Here is a 21,667-nt window from a genome sequence, read left to right as displayed (position 1 = left end):
ACAGACTGCTGTAAGGTTTCAAAGATGTACACAATACAATGGCTCCTAATGCTCCCAAATGATAGTCAGTTGTGAAATTAAATAAAATGATAAATAGTGTGTCTCGCTGTTCTGCAAAACTAAATGTATACTAAATTTTAAAAGAGTATTTAATTGTCAAACAAATTACAAGGTACCATGCTGCCTGGACATTTTTTATATACAGATTCATGGGATTTTCCCTATCTTCAGTGAATGAGTCAAAATTATGACAATGCTTACAAAAGTAATTTTCAATCGACCCCACTAATTGTATTCAGCAATGTGGAGGCACGCTTACCTTTTTGGGGGGTGTTATAGTTTTCTGGACAGCTTAAAAACACCTAGTATAAATCTAGATATAGTGGTACATATGTATATTTGAAATAGAAAATATTTTAAAACTAATTATTTAGAGGACTATATTTCAAAGGGAAGTGTCTAAGTGAAACAAAAAAAAAAGAGCATTTGCTTAACAGATTGAAAATTGGATCACAAATAGATATTTTCTATTACATGAGACAAATGGTATGAAACAGGCAGGCAGAGTTCTGAAAGTGTGAAAGAAGAATTATTCACCCGATGAATCAATATGGCTCCATATGAGCAAATGGGCTTCACTGGTGGTAAGAGCTAACACTTATCAAGTGCTTACGATGTGCGAAGCACCGATCTAAGCATTTTTATATATACTAACTCATTTAATCCTCACAAGAACCTCAATAATAGGACCAATAATAGTAGGTACTATTATATTACCAATGAAGAATATTAACACAGAGAGGTTAATTAACATGCCCAAGGCCAGACAGCTAGTAAGTAGCAGAGCCAGAAGTCAAACCCAAGAAGTCTGACTCCTCAATCGGTGCTTTTGACCACTCTGTTATGCCCTGATATGGAATAGTTTTTGATACCTTCATTTCAGCTGGTTTGTAGCAGCGTATGTTGGGATCTTCCAGTGATGTTCTATATCCATCTCTCAAGAAACGTTTAAATCCATATTTTCCTTTTAATTTTCTAACCACTTTATCAAGTGTCTGGCTAAACAGAACTTCATCATCCAGGGCAAATGCAGGATAAGTGATGCAGGGGAGCAGGGCAGCATCTGTGTTCTGGCAGCAATAAAAAAAAAGAAGGGACTGTAAGTGCCTGCAGTGATATGATCAACACAGCCCAAGGAGAATCATGGAGATGAAAAGCCGATAAAAATAAGTCAATAAATAAGGAATAGATAATAAAAGGTAAGTAAATAAGAAATAAGTCAATAAATAAGTCAATAAAAGTCTTTAACTGACAGTGAGATTGCTGTGCTACAAGGGACACACAGACGCTTATATGGTATGGTTTAGTGAAGCTTACAGAGGAGATAAAACTTTATTCACCAATAAGGAGTATTTTCAAGGTTCAACACTGGACTCAAACTTTAAGATATTAATTAAGGCAGTGTGTAAAAATTTAACACCAATAACTAATCATTAAAACTTAGTTTCTCATAACAATTTTTTGGTATCAGTGAAAAACACAAAACAATCTAAATGTCCAACAATTAGATAAGTAAATTAGCAGCCATTAAAGTTTATATTGTAGAAACATTTATTGATCTGGAAACATGTCCATTCATAGAACCAGATTATCAAATATTATGAACAATATTCTCCCAGTATTATAAAATGAAAAGTATATATGTATATAAAAATATATAAAAACATATAAACACAAATGTTGTCACCCTAAGATTATAACTGAGTGGTGGAATAACGAGTGGATATTATATTATTATTACTTGCTTATTTGTGGGTTTTGTTTTTCTTTGATCATAATCCTGCATTACTTCTATAAAACAGTTATTTTTAAATAATTAAATTATTCCATTTTGAGTGTTTTCTAAGAATAGAGCCATAAATAACCCCTATAAAAATCCGCAATTGCGTACTATAGGCATATAAAAGTTTATCAGCCAAAAAAAATTGTGACTCGAATGAGAGAAAAGAAGCATGAAAAATAATTTTATTCAAAAGGAATATAAATTATGAAAAATATTTTTCTAATATTCTGTGACAAAAAAATTCATTTTGGTATAATGTTGCTACTCCCTCCTGAAAAAATAAAAGGTCTACTTTTCTCCTGTTCTACAAAAGACTCGAAAGACAAAGCAGCTGTGTCCACAGCTCTGCTCACTTCCTGAACAAGACCTCCACAGACCAGGCAAGTGAGAGGCAACGTCTATTCTCTCTTCTCTTCTCTGCTGGCAACCTCTAACATTCTGGAACACATTCTTAGAAAAGTAAACAAAATTACATAACAATCATAAACGATAGCTCTTATTAATTTATTATAAAAATATCTCACATGAGATCTTGATTCTCTGGGTAAGAGTGAGCACAAAGTTTGCCTATTGCGATTGTGAGCATCGAGATCCACAAATATAACCGACCAAGAACAGCCCTGGAACAAGAAAGAGAAAAACATTTCCTAAATTAAGAAAAAACGACTTGTAGAACATTGGGCATTTTGACTGTAAGAAATTTCACAAAAACACTAACACTGGTTGCATTGAGAGTGGCATTACAGAAGATTTTAATTTTCTTTTTTTATACTTTCAGCACTTCCCAAATTTCTTGCAATAAACATTCATTTTATAATCATAAAAAATGTTATTTTTACATTTCCCTATTTCTCCTCAGTCTTCTTATAAATCAAAATGTATTGATTGTAAGATACCTAATCAATTAAGGATATTCATGTTAATAAAAATACAAATAGTTTACTCACATTTTTGACAAGGAATAAAACAAGAACCAATTTGAGTTCACAAAATCTGAATTGTACAGTCCTAATAAAGAATGTTGATTATATGATCAAACTAAGCAAATTTAGATACAATCTAGAATTATAGATATAAAAACTACTTGATTAAAATATAGAGACAGGAGAATCTCAAATAATAAAAATGCAAATAAAAGCTAATATTCACTGTGTGTCAGGCACTGTGCTTTATGCTTCACATGGATTATCTCATTTAATCCCCATATATAGAGGATTATTATCCCCATTTTACTGAAAAAGATGCTAAATCTTAGTTTAATAGAGCACGGGTTCAAAATCAAGTCTCTAACACAGAAGCCCACACCTTAACCACTAAGTTATACAATTTCCCACAATAAAAAATATCTTTCAAGTAAGAGCCAAAAAACTTGAACAAAAAGACAGGTGTAACAAAAAATGTCAATTGGTCTGCTAACCAAGTTAAAAAAAATTTAATATTTAGCCATTAGTGCTTTCCGTATTTATGAGCATAGCCATAAGTAAACATAGCTTTGTTCTTTTACTGGGGAGCTAAACATTTTGAAAACACAGAGAATGAAACTGGAATACAAATACAGCTTCCATTATAAGAGAATACTCAGAAAAACACATGGGGAAGGGAAGAAGAGAACTATCATTCTAATTCTCACCAACTTCAAAGACGCATTCACTCTGAAACTAAAATACCTCAAATCAATCACCTAGACTGAAACTCAATGTCTAGTGGTACTAGGCCCTACCTCCAAATATCAGACTCACTATATGTACATTTTTCCTGTTAACCCACGTACATACATGAGTATTAGCTCATAAAATAGAATGATTTCTCAGGCCGGCCCGGTGGTGGAAGTGGTTAAGCGCGCACGCTCCGCTGCGGCAGCATGGGGTTCGTCGGTTCGGATCCTGGGCGCGCACCAACACACCGCTTGGCAAGCCATGTTGTGGCGGCGTCCCATATAAAGTGGAGGAAGACGGGCACAGATGTTAACCCAGGGCCAGTCTTCCTCAGCAAAAAAAGAGGAGGATTGGCAGATGTTAGCACAGGGCTGATCTTCCTCACCAAAAAAAAAAAAATAGAATGATTTCTCATTCATAATATCATTTCTTAAATCTGTTTTAACTCTGACGAGTAAATTAATAAATGAAGAAGAAATGAGTGAGGCTGTCATTCTACAACCAGATTAACACTAAACTGTCCTTTCTATTATTTGAAATTCCCTAGTTTTCATATCCACTGACAAAATTGAATTCAACAAAGCTTCATGCGGTATCTGCCACTGTCAGAGTGATGTGTTCTCTGCTTTGAGGAAAACAAGATAGAACTTGACCTCTGCTCTCAAGGAGCTGACCCAGGTGATATTCAGTCCTAACCAGATGAATATTAAACAAAACAAAAAGACTGCACATGGCAGGCAATACATGACGATGTACCAAGATATGGGCCTATGTACCAAGTGAGTGGCTTAGATGAGAGAATAATAATGATAATAAATCTCTAAAGGTAACATAAAAAAAACAAAATAGGGAACCTGGGATACTTCATGGAGAAGGCAAGGACCAAAGCTAGGATCTGAATTTTTGTGGGAAGGGGAGCAGGCAGGGTAGTTAGAACAAACAGCAGAGAAATGAATAGGTATGAGATGTTGGGAGCCTGTGAATACACAAAATAACAGGACTTATAATTTATCTTTAGGCTCATAATTAATAAAGTTAATTGCATGCCAAATCAGTCTGCCTTGAACTGAATTTTTAAAAGATAAAATCTAACTAGTGTAATTTATAAATAATGAAGTGAAATAGCAAATTTGGCAATTCTTGCCATTATCTGATTAATATAAACAAGCCAATTTCTATTTTCTGGCCACGAATAAATGGTTTATTTATCTAAATTCATCAAAGTATTTGTTCAGGTTTCTTCCTCTGCCAGCCTCTAAGAAATATGCACAAAGGGAAAAATAATTTCATAATATTACTGGATTTTAACAGTGAGAGCAAATGCTAGTTAACTATATTGTGTGGCTGTCCTCTTAAAAAATATACCATGCTTAGGCATAGGGCCAAGATTCACAGGAAGATAAAATTCACCATAAAATTCACCTAAGACCATGGGCACCTATTCCTCTTCAGAAGCAAATTTTTAAGAAAGTCATCAAGGAGACCCTACTTATGGAATTAATTATCACCAACTTTAAATCATCAGACACATTAATTTTATGCCTGCAAATTTCAAAGGAAGTTTGATATGTCTGCATTGCTTTGAATGCTCTGCATAACATGAGCAATTTCTCTAGTCATTACCTTTTAGATTCTGGCCTCAGCTCATTTGTCAGTATTGTGATTTCTCCAATCAAAACCAGGAATATGAAAGGATGTTTTATATGTATATGTCACTCCAAAGTATCTGATTAACACTGTATATTTTATTTTCATCTTCCATTTCCTGAAATTATCACAACTCTACCATCATATCCTGACTCCATCTACAGAGCATATTTTAAGACTGATAGCTCAAACTGTATTCCCAAACTGAGTTTCTATGACTACTTTCTAGTAAATACACTAGAAGATGATTCAACCTAACCACTGTCATGGGGACTTGAGTTCCAATGGTGGGGAAGAGCTGCACTGAACCATCTACCTCAGACTCCATGACTGCAACAAACACTTTTGAGATGGTACCTAAAGCCAAGGGTGACATCTATGACCATAAGACACTGCTGATCTCTTTAGTCTCAATTCAAAGGGAAATGATTTGAAGGATTGTCTGGGCCTTTCTTTACCCCATCAATCACTTCTCTGAACCTGAGCTAATAGGCTTGCTGCCACATAGCATCAAAGCATAAAACAAGATGAACCCACTCAGTGTATCTACTACACATGATTTCTGTTCTTCTGAATGCAAAATCATACCACAGAACTACCATCAGGAGACTTTCTTCCCTAGTTCAGCATTAAGCTGTTCTTGAGCTCCGTGGCAGAGCCTGGAGAGCAGGATTCTTACAGAAAGGATATTTACTGATGGGAATTACCCCTCTGCATCATGGCTGTGGTGGCAATGGGCATGTAAATAGTCAACTTTTACTTACTGGCCCAACAGTAGCTTCCAGCAGCCCCTCTCACAAGCCATGCTTCTCTTTTCTACAGAAGATTCTACTCACATGCGTTAAAAGAACTTTCCAACTACAGAGCGAGGTGAACCTGAGTAGTAATTCTTAGGGTTTCAGAAAGGGGAGAGCTGAGACTCAGACCCAGGAACCACAAAACTGTTGCTTAGCATGTCTATGACATTTGCTGAGTGTGAATTATAATTTATTTAAAAATTATTATTTAAATAGTGTCAAATATCACTTAAATATTATATATGTCACTATATTTATAGAGAACATATTTGAAAGTATGATGAAATATGTGATTCTCATATTGATGAGTATGTTTCTAAATGCTCCAAATTAGCCTTTATTATAAACTTATCACTAAAGACATTAGGCCATTTTATCACATTTTCTTCTTAGATATTTTCTGCCAAAGAAAAATAACTTGCTTTCACAGGGAAGATTTAAATGATAAGGTTTTTTCCTTGAATAATAAGACAAGTCTGACATTTTAAAAAAAAGAAGAAAGGAAGTGTAAGAACACATAATAACCATTATCAAAGCTAAAAGCTTATTCCACCCAACAATTTTCCATAAAAATAAAAATTAACATTTATCTTATCTCATACACTGAAGCACAAAAAGGGCAAAAGGCAAGCCTTTCACGCTGTTTGCCAAGTGGATGTCTCATTCAGAAGTTCAACAATTAAGAAGAAAATAATGTGGTCAAAAGGTAAAAACTTCCAGTTATAAAATAAATAACTCATGGGGACGTGATATACAGCATGGTGACTACAGTTAACAATACTGTACCGCATATTTGAAAGTTGCTAGGAGAGTTGATCTTAAAAGTTCTCACCACAAGAAAAATAAATTTGTAACTACGTGTGGGTTTGGATGTTAACTAGACTTATTATGGTGATCATTTCATAATATATACAAATACTGAATCACTATGTTGTACACCTGAAACTAATATGTTGATTACACCTCAATAAAAAAATTAAATTTTTTAAAAAAGAAGAAAATGGCTTAAAAGTTTTCAAAAGCAAATGCACAGTTCTCACCTCTAAAGGTAGAAAGCATTCAAGATTTAAGATTTCCTGTACTAATAGTTGATATTCCAGATTCATTACCAAGTGGCTTTGGTTTAATTCCTGTTCTGCCTCTTTGTTGCATGACCAGTGAAAAGCCACCTCAACTCTGTGACCACTCATTTTGAGAGAAGGGCCCTTCCAGCTCCAAAGATCTAAGATTGTCTGAGTTGCGATCAATAGGTGTACTTTTTCAAAGCTCTAAATTAATTTAGTTAAAGACACATGATCAGGTCTTCTAAAACACTACATCAACAGTTTTTGGAAATAGCTGAGAATATTCATCTGATCTGAAATCCCTCAAATCTTGAGGAGGTTTCTATAGGTTTTCATTTGAATAAAAACATTTCTTTGTTACATCAGTTCTTTTCCCAGCCACTGACTTCTAATTAGACCACAGCCCATTGAAGGACATGGAGCAATATGATAAAATGATTAAACACTGAAAAGATCATATGCACTCTTAAATGTGCTACTATTTAGCAGGTATATTTTTAACTTTGCTGTAGAGGTGGGAATTTTAACATTAACAAAGTCAGGTTTCTGTAATTCTCCACATCAGAAACAAAAATGAAAGGGAATTGGTAAAACTAGGATACTGTTTGATATTATCCAAAAAAAAGGAACATGGAGAGCTCCACTTGCAACATGTGACATCTATGTGGCTAAAGGAATAAGACATTATTTGTCTATATTTCCATCCAAAATACTCAACGAATAGTCAACTCGGCAAACATTTGGCACACAGCTCTGCTGGGAATGGACGTGAGCTAACCAAGGTCAATATTAACTCTGCTTAGAGCAGTCGTTCTCATCCTTGGCTGAACATTACAATTCCTGGGCAGTTGGAAACATCTCAAGGCCAAGGTCTCCCCCTAGACCAATTAAATCAGAATCTCCAGGGGTAGAGCCCAGCAATCAGTATTGCAAATAATTCCACTGTGCAGCCAAGACTGAGACATTATGGCTGAGGAACAATTCTAGCAGTATATTTATAACTCAGAATCAGAAAGTATAGTAGAGCAATTCAGTGCTTTTAGAGTTATGGCTAAGAGATCTATGAAAGCTTCCTGGGAAAAGTAGGCTGAAGACAGAGCCCTGAAACATGGGTAGTTAGGAAAGGTAGCATGTATACGTGTGGGCTTCTATGTAGGTGGAGGCATATATGTAGTATATATACCAGACACATAAGCAACATACACTAAGACTCAGGGACATCAAAGGAGATGGCACGATTGCAAAAAAGAGCTGACCAATACCTTATAATGTCCAACCTAGACACAAAACTCCATTCAGCACACTACTTGGTATGCCATGGAAGGCAGAAGAGCAAGACCTGTATCTTTCCAGACTGCTGCTGTAACACTATTGATTTAGTCCATGACTCCTCTAAGTCTCCTTGAAATACTCTCTAGAAGCTTTTCAGTCCAATCTCTTCATTTCCGTTCTTTGACATTACCAGTACTTCATTAACAATAACAAGAGATAATATTTATTGAGGGTTTAATCTTTGCCAAGCACTATACTAAGCTTTTTATTTGCATGAAAACCTTCTGAGTTAGGTCCTAGTATCATTATCTCTATTTTTTTAGTTGAGGAAGCCGAGACAGGTAAACAACTAGCCAATGTCACAGAACTCACTAGTGGGAGTACAGAGCATACAGTGAGTCTCCTGACTCCAAATACAATGCCATTCTTTTTTTTTTAATTGAGGTATAATTGACGTATAACATTATATTAGATTCAGGTGTACAACATAATGACTCAATATTTGTATATACTGCAATATGATCACCACAATAAGTCTAGTTAACATCCATCACCGTACATAGTTACAAAAATTTTCTTTCTTGTGAAGAGAACTTTTAAGATCTACTCTTAGCAATTTTCGAATATGCAATACAGTATTATTAACTATAGTCACCATGATACACATTACATCCCCATGACTTATGTTATAACTGGAAGTTTGTGCCTTTTGACCCCCTTCTCCTATTTCACCCACCCTCCACCCCCGACCTCTGGCATCCACCAATCTGTTCTCTGTATATATGTGCTTGGTGTTTTGTTGTTTTAGATTCCACATATAAGTGAGATCATATGCTATTTGTCTTTCTCTGTCTGACTTATTTCACTTAGCATAACGCCCTCAAGGTTCATCTATGTTGTCACAAATGTCAAGATTTCATTCTTTTTCATAGCTAAATAATGTTCCATTGTATAGTCATGCATCACTTGATGATGGGGATATGTTCTGAGAAATGTGCTTTTAGGCACACTGTATGCTGTTCATCATTGTGTGACTATCACAGAGTGTACTTACACAAACCTAGATTGTATAGCCTACTACACACCTATGCTACATGGTACTAATCTTATGGGACCACCATCATATATGCAGTCCATTGTTGACCAAAACATCGCAATGCGCCACATGATTGTATATATATTTACCACATTTTCTTTATCCATTCATCCATCGATGGACACTTAGGTTGTTTCCATATCTTGGCCATCGTAAATAATGCTACAATGCCATACCTTTATGCCATGTTTATGCCTTTATACCTTTATGCCATACTCCTTCCTTCCTTCCCACCTACCTATCTATCTAATATACCTATATACATACACAAACACAAACACAGACATACACACACACATATACACACACAAATTCATACATACACACGTACACACTAATTTAAATGAATGTACTGAGAGTGAGGCAAGGGTGAAAAGGAAATGAGAAGTACTGAAGGATACATGTGGGACTTCCATGAGTATGTTGACTCTTCCAGTGAGAAAGAAATGTTGACATAAGCCAAGAGATCAGTGCCAGAGGCACCAAGAATCTCCAGGAGAGGCATAATATTAATAATCATGATTTCGATAGGCTCACACCCCTCAAACCCCCATGAGCTCTGATCTCTCCATTTCTCCAGCCAGAGGTCTTGAGAGAGGAGGAAGAGTGTGGGAAGTGGGCGATTTAGTCTTGGGCACCCAAAATAAGGTGCTGCTCCCCTCTTCCCAATCCGTTCATGTCTATGTTCATTCTTCATTCTTCATGTCCTGGATGTAAGCAGAGTCCATCCTCCAAGAGGAAGTTAGAGTGAGAACAGAAGTGAGTTTGTGGATGTAGGGAGTGAAAGAGAGGCAGTTGTACTATAACACTTCAACTTAAAACTTTCTTAAATTCAAGACTTCGGGTACATAGTATTACAATTGCCATAACAAAAACCATGTTACCTTTTGCATATCTGCATAACTTTCTAAAATGTATTTTTACTGACTCGGCATTTTAATTGGTTGTTGTTTTTAGTGCCATCAAGTCCGTTCCGACCCCTAGTGACCCTGTGTACCAAAGAGCAGAACCCCGCCTGGTCTTTTTGCTCCATCCTCTCACCTTCTGGTGCTGTATCAGATAATGCTCCAATGCTATTCATAGGGTTTTCATGGCCAATTTTTTCAGAAATGTGTGGTCATGTCCTTCTTCCTAGTCTGCCTTGGTCTGGAAGCTTCCCTGAAACCTGTCCACCACGGGTGACCCTGCTGGTATTTGACATACCAGTGGCATAGCTTTCAGCATCACAGCAACACATGGCTGCCACAGTATAACAACCAACAGATGGGTGGTGAGGTTCCCTGACCAGGAAACGAACTCAGACCACAGCAACGAGAGTGCTGAATCTTAACCACTAGACCACCAAGCATTTTAATAACTTAAGGTTAATTATAATATCAGCTGGAAACCGCCTTTGCCCTCCCATCTTAAGAATCTTTACAAAAATTGCTAAAGACAATTAGCCTAGTTCTTGATCCAGAGTAATAACCTGTATTCCTACATTTTATTCCCTTTCATTGACAACTCAATCCACGGTCACTTGATTGGGTGCAGAAACTTGTTAAAGATCTTGTTTTAAGAAAATTTAAGGCAACCCTTAGGATTTCTCTTTTATCCCGAAGAAAATGAGATTTAGACATATAATTACAGCCAGTTGAGGGTTAAGCTAGGATTAAAATTTCCAATTCTTTGGCTGCACATATTACACAAATTCCCCTCTACATAAGATTTACATTAAGTTGAAACCAACATGAGAACTAATATGGAAAATATATGATATATAAGGCTAGGAATATTTAAAACTGTGAAAGCTCAACAAGAGACCTGAGGAAAAAGCTAGGGAACAAAGACAATGAGAATTCTTTATGAAGAGATTTTTTTTTTTTTCTAATTAAGCAATGTTTTTTAGTTAGAAAACTAAAATTTAACCGGCAAATCATATTCAAAGGAAAGTCTGTTCAACCATGGTCTGCCACATAAATTTCAGACATTCTCTGATCATAAGGAACAACTTGGTTAATGAATGGCCAAATTAATTAAAAACATAATTCAAATAAACAATCACAGTTTATTGTTACTATTGCTGTTTTTTTTACCTGGTTGCCAAAGAGGTTGAATCCATTAATTGCTTCTAGAGCTGCTTTTGCTAAGCCAACAGAGCTAAAAGAGAAAAGGAAATACTTTATAACTCTAATATATCTGGCTACAAAATAAGAACCATTATCTGATGAATATTCACAAGTAAGTTTCTTTATTAAAACTTAGAACAACTTCTGTAGGAAGAATAATGTCTAAGAGATCGCAGTCTGACATTTCACTATTTTAATTTCTCTTTTTTATAGTTAGTGATCTTCTGGGAAAAATATTTCTAAGTTCACCTTGATCTAGGCAAATGGTCATACTATTGATGGGAGTAGTTTTAATTCCAGTATCATTTATATTCACTAACTCAAGAAAAAAAAAGATGAACTTTAGAGGAAGGTATATTATAATATGTGCACAGTAATAACAAGGTTGCGCATCATTAGCTCAGATCAATGTAAAAGAGCTTTTCTGATATCAACTCTGAGCCTTAAAAAAAGTTCTTGCACATCATACACTTACCACGGAGTGGGGTTTAATATACCCATTCAAATACTCTTTGCTTAGAGTCCAATAAAATAGGCATTACTTTATGCTCACAAAACAACTGATCATCATACCTCTCATTTTTTGCTATATTGTTCTGTTTATAATAAAATACGTACTCCTTTGCCCTCTCAAATGCCACATACAATAGTGCTGGAAAATGGGAAGACAAATTTCATTAAAAATATGACTGTCATCTTATAAATAACATTTAAATATTTTAGATCTAATATCCAGTTTATTTTACTTATTGCATTTTTTCTGTTTTTATTAAAAGCAAATGCATATGCTATTAATATCATTTAAAATTAATGATCAGTCATCATTTCAGCATTTCTCTAAAGGAGTGATTATCAAAGTGTGGTCCCCAGAGCAGTAGCATTATCTGGGAACTTGTTAGAAATGCCAATTCTCACTCCTCTCCAGGAGTGGGGCCCAACAATCAGTGTTAAAAAGCCCCCCAGGGGGTTAAATGCACTTTAAATTTGAGAACCACTGTTCTAAGCTATTCGAATCATCATTATCTACATTTTCAATGGGTTGTTTACATGAAATGTTCTCAAGTATGCATTACTTTTAATACAGGATAGTAAATAGGTGGGAAACCTTTTAAAATACATGGATGGGGAAGTGGAGTAGACATAAGTTTCCCTATTTCTCTCACTAAGTACAACAAAAAACCCTGGACATCACATAACAAAAATAAAAAGCCTCAGAAAGATGGAAAGGCAGACTGGCTAGGAGCCTTAGGATTCTAGGAACAACACTTGGTAAGTTCCCTGAGTTTCCTTTTTGCCTCCAATATACCAGACTTAGAGCTAAAGAAGCCAAAAACCAGGAAATGCCAGTAGGTGTATTAAAAAAAGCCCCAACAAAAGCCTGCTCTCTCTAGCTAAAGGACCAGGAAAAGGATAGCCTAGCAAAACACAATAGACAACAACCACTCAAAATTTAGACAGTTTAAAATTTAGAGAAGAACCACTCAAGAAAAGAAAACTGTGGCCCTACCCCCACTCACTCCTGTAAAGGCTAGTGGGGAACCTAGACTTCTACATTGAGTCTATAATAAGGAACTGCACCCAACCTGCAACCCTCTCAGCTGCCGTGTGGTGTCAGAGAAGTCCAAGAAGGAAGCCAAGACTTTCATTACCAATGAGTGTTAAGAAGTCTCCCCCCTCACACTTCAGCGTCAGTGGAGAACACACGGAAAGCCTAGACTTCCACACCTGCTTGCCAGTAATGAGGTGAACCTACCCTTCCTGCTGGGATGGCATCAGAGGAGGTCCAATGGAGAGTCAGTACTTTCACTAATGCCCAGCTGCAAAGAGGCCACATCCTCTCCCTGTTCCATAAGTAGAGGCCAACTGGGAATGAGTAATGAGGCACTCCTATCCTTCCTAGCCAAGGAGGTATCAGTGGAGGCCTACTGGGGAACTAGGCATCCCAACTGGACCCAGCAACAATGAAGAGTCTCCATCTTGGATATCAAAGAAAAACCTAGACTTACATTCCTACCCAGTAGTAATGAGGTGATGACCCTGCCCCCTTCCCCTGGCAGAGTGGTGCCAAAAAAATATAGCTAAAATAGAAAGTTAAAATAAGATTCAGGGTGTTACAACATAATACTCAAAATGTCCACATTTCAATCAAAAATCACTGATCATGTCTAGAACCAGACCCAGCCAAACTGAATGAAAAAGGACAATCAATAGATGCTAACACTGAGACGAAAGCAATGTTAAAATTATCTAACAAAGATTTTAAAACAGCCATAATAAAAATTCTTCAATGAGCAATTATAAATATGATTGAAACAAGTGAAAAGATAGAAAGCCTCAGCTAAGAAACAGAAAAGTGTAAACAAAGTTTTTACAAGTGAAAAATTACAATAATAAAAATTAAAAGCTCAGTGGACAGGATCAATGGCAGAATGGGGGAGAAAGGGGAAACAATAACCAAATTGGAAGATAAAACAATAGAAATTATCCAATCAGAACAAAAGAGAAAAAAATTGACTAGAAAAAAAAAACGAAGAGAGCTTCAGGGACCTTTGGGGCTATAACAAAAGATCTAACATTCATGTCATTGGACTCCCTCAAGGAGAGAAGAAAAAGGGCAGAGCTAAAAAAAAAAGTACTTGAAATAATGGCAGACAACTTCCCAATTTGCAAGAAACAAAAAGCTACAGATTCAAGCAGCGAGTGAAACTCAATCAGAATAAAATAAATATATCCATGCTAGGCACATCAAAACTTTTGAAAACTAAAGACAAAGAAAAAATCTTTAAAGTAGCCATGGACAACATTTTACCTATAGGGGAAAAACAACGGAATGACAATGAATTGCTTACCAAAAACCATGAAGGCTAAAAGGATGTGGCGCAAGTGTTTTCAAGCATTGAAACAGAAGAACTGTCAACCCAGAATCTTATACCAGTAAATATATCCTATTTGTTTATTTATTTACACAAGACATTCCCAGATGAAAGAAAAATAAGAAATCTGTCACCAGTAGATCTACCCTAAAAGTATGACTAAAGTAAATTCTCAAAACAAAATGATTGCAAGCAACCAACCAACCAATCAACCTTGGAACAATCAAAAAGGAAGAAAAAATATAGTAAGCAAAAATATGGGTACACACGATAGGCTTTTCTTCTCCTCTTGAGTTTTATAAATTATGTTTGACAATTACAGCAACAGTTGTAACACTGTGGGTTCTAAATGCATGTGGGAAAAATATTTATGATAACTATAATATAAATGGGGGAGCGTAACAAGACATAAATGGAGGTAAGACTTCTATATTTGCCTCCAGTGGGTGAAATAATGACCGCGGTACACTCAGTTTATATATATAATGTAATACCTAGAGCAATCGCTAAAAAGCTATACAAAAAGATACCTTCAAAATCATTACAGATAAATCAATACGCAATTCTAAAAAATGCTGAAGAACCCACAGGAAGGTAGGAAAAAGAAAACAGAGAAATGACAAGGCCTAGAACCTGAAGGAATAAAGTCCAAGCGAAAAATATGTGCCAGTTTAAAACGTCTGCAAATTCTTTGACAGTCTTCCCATCAAGAGGTGGACTCTTATTCCCCTCACTAGAATATGGCCTGGTCTTACTGACTCTAACAAATAGAATGTGGTGGAAGTTATACTGCATGACCTCTAAAGCTAGGTCATAAAAGGCAATACAGCCCCCACCTGGCCCTCTCTTTTGTGACGCTGGACCTTGGAACCCAGCCACCATGTTGTGAGGAAGTCTATATGAAAAAACTTCATATAAGTCTTGTGGCAGACAGCTCCTGCCAAGGTTCCAGTCAACATTCCGATACCTGAGTGAGGAAGCCATCAAGCTGACTCCAACCCCACCCACAACTGACGGAAAATGCATAAAAGACCCTGAGAAGGAACCACCTAGCTTAGCCCAGCAACCCTCAGAACTATGAGAGTTAATACTAATAAAATATTGTTGTTGTTTTATGCCTCTAATTTGGGGGTAGTTTATTGGCAACAATAGGTAACCAGAAAAGAACCTAAGTCAGGTTCCTAATTCTATCACGTACCCAGAATAAGTAGGCCAATCATACTCAGCCTTGCATGCTCCAAATGGAAACCAAATAGTACCTGCATAAGAATTCTAGACTCCTGGAACCTAAGGGTTAGGAGAGCCCCTAGGGGTCATCTATTCTGACAGTTCATGCAAAAACATCCATCGTCAACTGGTGTTCTTGCTTAAGAATGTGTTCCTGATGTCCTAGGAGTTCCCTTATAGTCCCCAACGCACAAACATTTACATGCATTTAACTGAGTAATACCAGAAAACCTCCACTTACAGTGTGACGTACATGTGTTATGAAGACTGTTTGTAGTATTTTGAGAAGCGAGAATAAATAAATTATTCAAAAGGCAAATATCCAAAAGAAATACTGCACTGGAGGAGATACACGATGTAGCTAACTCAAGGTTTTGTCTTTAACAAGACAGCTAAAGGATGAATTTTGAAATTGTCTTCTAAATAAAGCATTACAAAAAAAAACAAACACTGTACCTGGACTAGAGTAAATGTGGAACTCTTTCTCTTTTAACTTTCTTTCCCAATGCAATTGGTTAAATAATTGGACTTAACTGAAATTCACAAATATGTTACTTTATTATCCACTGGTTATTTAAATCTCTGGCTACAGCAAGCTATTTAGAAACTCAAACATACTCCTAATGTGATCTTACATTTTACTGTCAAATATAATACATACTGTTGTAAGAGTTAAAAATATTTTACTAGCACAAGACATTCTCAGAAAATTAAATTACTCTATAATTAGTTATTGAATATATTAATATTAGGTGAATACTACCAGTAGAACATTCACCAATCTGGTCTTGAAAAGTGTTACCTCAACATTCATTTAACAGGGCTAAAATGAAGTGATGTTCGCTTGGGAGATAGTTTGTAATAAAAGTGGTTTGTTGCATATTTCAAAGCTTTTCTAGAAAAGATGATGGGTTTGGACTCAGTGATTGACAACCCACCACAGAATCCAAAAAATTCATTGACAAGCATGAGAACTAAATTCACATCCTCCTGCTCATTAACACTATGCTTTAGTTCCCTGAGCCACCCAATCATATCCCCTGAAACAGCAAGAACTTGACAGGACTATAGTTTTAATGGGTGCTGATGAATTGTTCAGTACAGCAAAAATACATAAAATGAAGCAGAACGGAGGGATAGTTGCTTCTATCATAGTTCAATGACTGGAACATCAAAAATGATTTAAGAAGATTAAGTAGTTACTTTAAATAACAAGCACTGTGTGGAATAAAATGGTCACTAAAAACATCTTAAACTGAGTAAAGTGGTGATATGATGGTTACTTATCTGATATTTTAGTGATGGCTTTCTTTATTGGAAAAGCCAAGCGAATAGAACATAAAACCATGAAAAAAAAAAAAAACTGAAAAATCAGATCTAAATTTCTAAATTCTCTTTGCTTCTACAGTCTTCTTTGTACCGCAAATATTAGATTTAACAAAGTAAAAAAGGAAATTATGCTATTAAATAGAAAGTTCTATTTAGGAGTTAATGTTTCAAAAACTTTTCTTTCTATTTGGGCAGATATCCACATTACTAAGTTATTAAGTACAATTTTCCTTTTTCTTCCCAACAGCCAAAAAATTCAAAGTTAGTCTTGGTGAAGGTTCAATTCACATCTTATAGATGACTCATCTCTTCTCCAAAACAAAGAATTTTGGTTTAAAGGTAGTCCCAAGGTGTAGGAATATCCTCACATAAATGAGGAAGGGGAAATATAAAGATTAAAATACTTTAATTCAACTTGGAGCAGCTGAGAAGACTACTTGGATACGTAATTCTGGGGGTTAAGAATTAGTGCTACAATAAATAGGTACCAAAAAGATATATGGAGGAAAATGTAATTAAATCAAATAATATAGGATTTTAAAATACATAGGCATTTGTTAGAGACTGAACAAGAGAAAAGAGGAGAATTAGCTGACACAGTTCCAGACACCCTGGGAGAAACTGAAAGGAGCATGTCACTTGAGGAAAGTCAAGTCAACAGAAAAACCAGGAAAGCAGGGAACACTTGCTTAGGAAACATTTCAAGAAAATCATAGTGAGCCTAGAGCAATGGATCCTTTTCCTAAAGCCCTGAAAAGGGTGAGGCAGCTGCTAGAATGCGGTTCAGATAAATGTAAAGAGATCACCTTTCAGAAAAAAATTCTAGGGTTTATCTAAGAAATACTAAATAATTCAAAAACTTGGACTAAAAGGGATACCAGCAAACCTGGGGCTGAAAAGGGCAGATCAGGAAGGGTCTGATCAAAGCATTAAGCTGAATCAAGCTGTACTGATTACTAAACAAAGATATACTTGAAACTTATAACAGTTTCACCAAGAGCATATACCCTACTGTTCTTTCAAACTTTAGAAAAACTTTTTAAGACTTGAAAATACAACGTGAAAGAGCAGAAACAACTTTGGACTTGGAGGCCAATCACCTGGAATCCAGTTCTGATTCTACTACTTACTGGGGTGTATCATTTAAAGGCAGGGTCGGGGGGAGATCGCTAAACCTTCTAAACCTTAGTTTCTTCCCGTATAAAAGGCAATAATGTTCCCTGCCCGACCTAAATAAAATATATTCTGTAACTGGACAGTGCCACAGATTGCAATTATTAAAGGACCACTGAGAATGGATGCTGAAAAGGGAGGCTCTGACTTCGGAATACTATGTGTGCCTTTTGGGGGCCTAGGGGTGGTAACCTTCTTTGATCAAGTTGCAGCTTAGAAGGGATGTGCCCAGTGTGATAAGGGAAGAAAGGAACATTCACCAAGCCAGTCGCTTTGGCCAAGGCCCTAGTGAGCACCAAGGCAACAGTCAGATTGTGCTCTGTCTCTTCTCTGACTCCTGCTAAGGAGGACCGTATAGTACACAGCTAGAGGGAGAACGGCAAAGAAAGCCAGAAGGCAAAAAGGGTGGTGTGGGTACTTACAGCAAGAGTTACTGTAGACTACTTCAGGCTGTCTGAAATGAGGAGGACAGCTTAAGGAGATAACAGGGTATTGCACTAAGCAGTAAGGATCAGATCCAACCAGGCACAGACAGTTCTGGGATGTCTTACAGCAGCAACAGGCTAAGCAGCAGCTCCACATTCCACTACCCAGGCCTGAGCACAGAAAGATACTGGCCTCCCACGACTACCGCTATCGCTGCGTCCGTCAGTGCCAAGTCCGCCTGCAGTGTCAAAATAGACCCTTTTGGCACCAGAGGTGACACATCCAAGAAGGCTTGTGGAGATCTGAGGTCAGACACATTTGAAAAAAATGTTTAGAATTCTTATGGAGAATTGTAAAGTGTTATACCATAGAAAATTAAAAGATCAATGTTAAATGTATAAAACCCATCATCCAAACCTAATGGCAAACTTCATTACCCATCCATTTGAATAGAATTGGCCTGCTACAATTAAGATTAATTTTGCATGCAAAAGGTAGCAAAGAACATCATATAATGATCTTCCAAGCCTTGAAATACAATCCTTAATGGTTCAATTAAAGATTAGCACCTTAGTTACAAGAAAACAAGTTGGAGCCTGTTTTTTCACTAGAAACCTTCCAACACCTTCACTTTCGAGGATGGTATCTTTCACCCAAGGTTCTTTCTGAATTTACTACACTTTTTATAAACAGAAAAAATGCTACTCCAAATATTTTATACTGAAAATAATGTCAGTGGGATAACATTGGCATGTATCAAACGGTTATTAAAACGCAGATAAAAGGTCTGATAAATCATAAATGCTAGAAAGGTAAATTTTTAAAAATCACCTTTTCTAATCAAATCCACTTTCTTTCTTGTAATTTGATAATCTGGAAAATGTTGAGAACTTAATTTGGATTATGGCTGAAATATAACATTATCTTCCTATTTTTAATATTTGCCAGAATTTGTTTAATGTCTGAACTGAACTTTCCCACAAATTATTTCTCCACTTCACTGACTTCTTCACTGATTGTTACTATTCTGCTGTGCACTATAAAAATGCCTCATATGAATCATAAAACTTACAGAAAAATGTTTGTATTTTAGTTAACCCAGAGTTAACTGAAGTCCTTTTTGTTTCAATCTTTGTTATTAAAATATTCTTAAATGTGTGAGTACACTTGTATTCTAGTGCTCACTTATGCCAGGTATTCAAATGCTTTACATATATATTAACTCAATCATTATAACAACTTTATAAAGTAGAAACTATTATTATCTTCATTTTATAGATGAAGAAACTGAGGCATGGAGATGATACACAGCTAGAGATCTGGAGCCAGTTTCTATATCTTAGTTTATATCTTATATTGGCTTAGTTTTCTGTGTGATTAGTTCTTCTACCCAAAAAAATATACAGCTGTGGATTCCTCTTAACCAGTGTTTCTTAAACTGTTTCTCTACTTCAAGTCTCAATGATGTAAACTGACCTATAGTTAATCACCTTTAAATTCTTAAATCTTTTAGTGTGAAATGGATAGGACTCATTGAGCTACACTTTTTAGTTAAAAGATGACCTCCTGGGCAAAAATTTACAACATCTGAAAGGTGCAATCAGTCATTAAAGCTATTTCCCTCACCCTAAAGAGTAAAGGAAATTCACAAACTACTAACATAAGTTATCAACTATTCTTGTTTATTCAAACCCCCTAAACCACAGCTCAAGATGGTGACCACACCTCTCAGAGAAAACAATGAATGTTAAGTTTTATATGAAGAGTATAAGTATCTCTGATTAGGACAAAAATCAGCTCTATAACATGGAAGGGAATTTTACATGCAATGTATATACATAGGTGTTTGGCAATTTTAATTTCCTTGATCTTTCAAAGAGTGTCATTGTAAAGAGGAAAAAGAAAATGACTTGGCTGAGCAGCAAGGCCAAGCCGTGGACTGGAGGCTGATATGCATGTACCAACACCACGGGAGGCTGGGAAAGACACCCTGCTCCTTTCCTGCATCTGTTTATCGGCACTGAGAGCAGACTCTTTTGGTTTAATTTTAAGTGAATTTCATCTGCATCACATAGAAAAAAAAAAAAAGAGATGAAATTAACATAGAAACCACAGTTCCCATCTAATACTTTTGATTTTTATTCATATTCAAATTCCACACATTTAAATTAAAAAAAAAAAACCCTTAGAAATAAACAAATTACCTCGAATGTAGCTCTGTGCTGCCATTATTATATTTGCTTCCTCTTTCCCAGACACCAAAATCAGGCACACGGTAAACTCTTTCTACACAAAATACAAGGTTTTGAATAAAAGAGACCTAAAAGAAACGAAATAAAACATAAGGACACATGCAGTAACAGGATCTTTCGATACTGATAAGAACAATTAGATACCGTTTGAAAACCAAATACATACTTGCCTACTAGCACTTTTTTACCATGTTGAAACTCTTGTGATTATTACATTACTATTAATATTCTGCTATACCCGGCTTTTCAAATATAAAGCTTAAAATGAGAACCTAATATTATACCGTACAGATACAGAATTTAAATCCTATCAATGCTCCAACGATAATTCTTCAATGATACACTTATTACTGTTCATGACTACTGTGCATCTTAAGAATTAAGAAAAACATAAAGCACTCTTTTATACTAGATAATAATATTTGGAATCTAAAATAGCCATATGAAATGTTAAATAAGCCTAAAACTTGAGAGATAAAAAGGTATTTCTCAGTTCTGCAACGAGCCAGTCCCATGTTGAATAAACCAGGAGTCTTGGGTCTATTACTCCTGGAATCTAATTTTCCTCCTGCCTTTTCGACAGCTATAGGTACCCATTCTTATAAACTCAAAGCTTGCACTTGGAGGTAGGCTCCAACCAACAGGTCAGGAGTCACAGCTTCCGTGTAAGGATTTCAAATATTTGATGAAGTTTACACTCTCAGAAGTAACTACGGAAAGCAAAGATTACGGTCAGTTCTTATTTAATAAAACTTTAGTCATTTTAATAAAGGCAATATCTTAAGTGGGCTATGGTCCTGATTATAGGGTTTTTAATTTAGTCATCATGTTTGGTTCAATAAGACAAACTGAATATGTGCATCGAGCCTAGCCTTCATCTCAAGATCCCTCTCAAGTGGCAATAT

At 35.9% G+C, this 21,667-nt stretch overlaps 1 long non-coding RNA gene across 1 annotated transcript; it reads right to left on the bottom strand.

Annotated features, from left to right (window-relative positions):
- Nucleotides 1-967: 967 nt before the first annotated feature.
- LOC131402635 (uncharacterized) lies at nucleotides 968-20,831 on the bottom strand. Its single transcript, XR_009218840.1, has 4 exons — nucleotides 20,715-20,831; nucleotides 11,450-11,513; nucleotides 2,368-2,463; nucleotides 968-1,130 (listed from the first exon to the last, which is right to left on the bottom strand). It is a non-coding gene; the product is annotated as an uncharacterized LOC131402635 (long non-coding RNA).
- Between the last annotated feature and the right edge of the window lie 836 nt (nucleotides 20,832-21,667).

The sequence above is a fragment of the Diceros bicornis genome, unplaced genomic scaffold (genome assembly GCF_020826845.1).
Source record: "Diceros bicornis minor isolate mBicDic1 unplaced genomic scaffold, mDicBic1.mat.cur scaffold_199_ctg1, whole genome shotgun sequence".
NCBI lineage: Eukaryota > Metazoa > Chordata > Mammalia > Perissodactyla > Rhinocerotidae > Diceros > Diceros bicornis.
The sequence above is the reverse complement of the archived record's forward strand: the minus strand, read 5'-3'. Positions and strand labels throughout refer to the sequence as shown.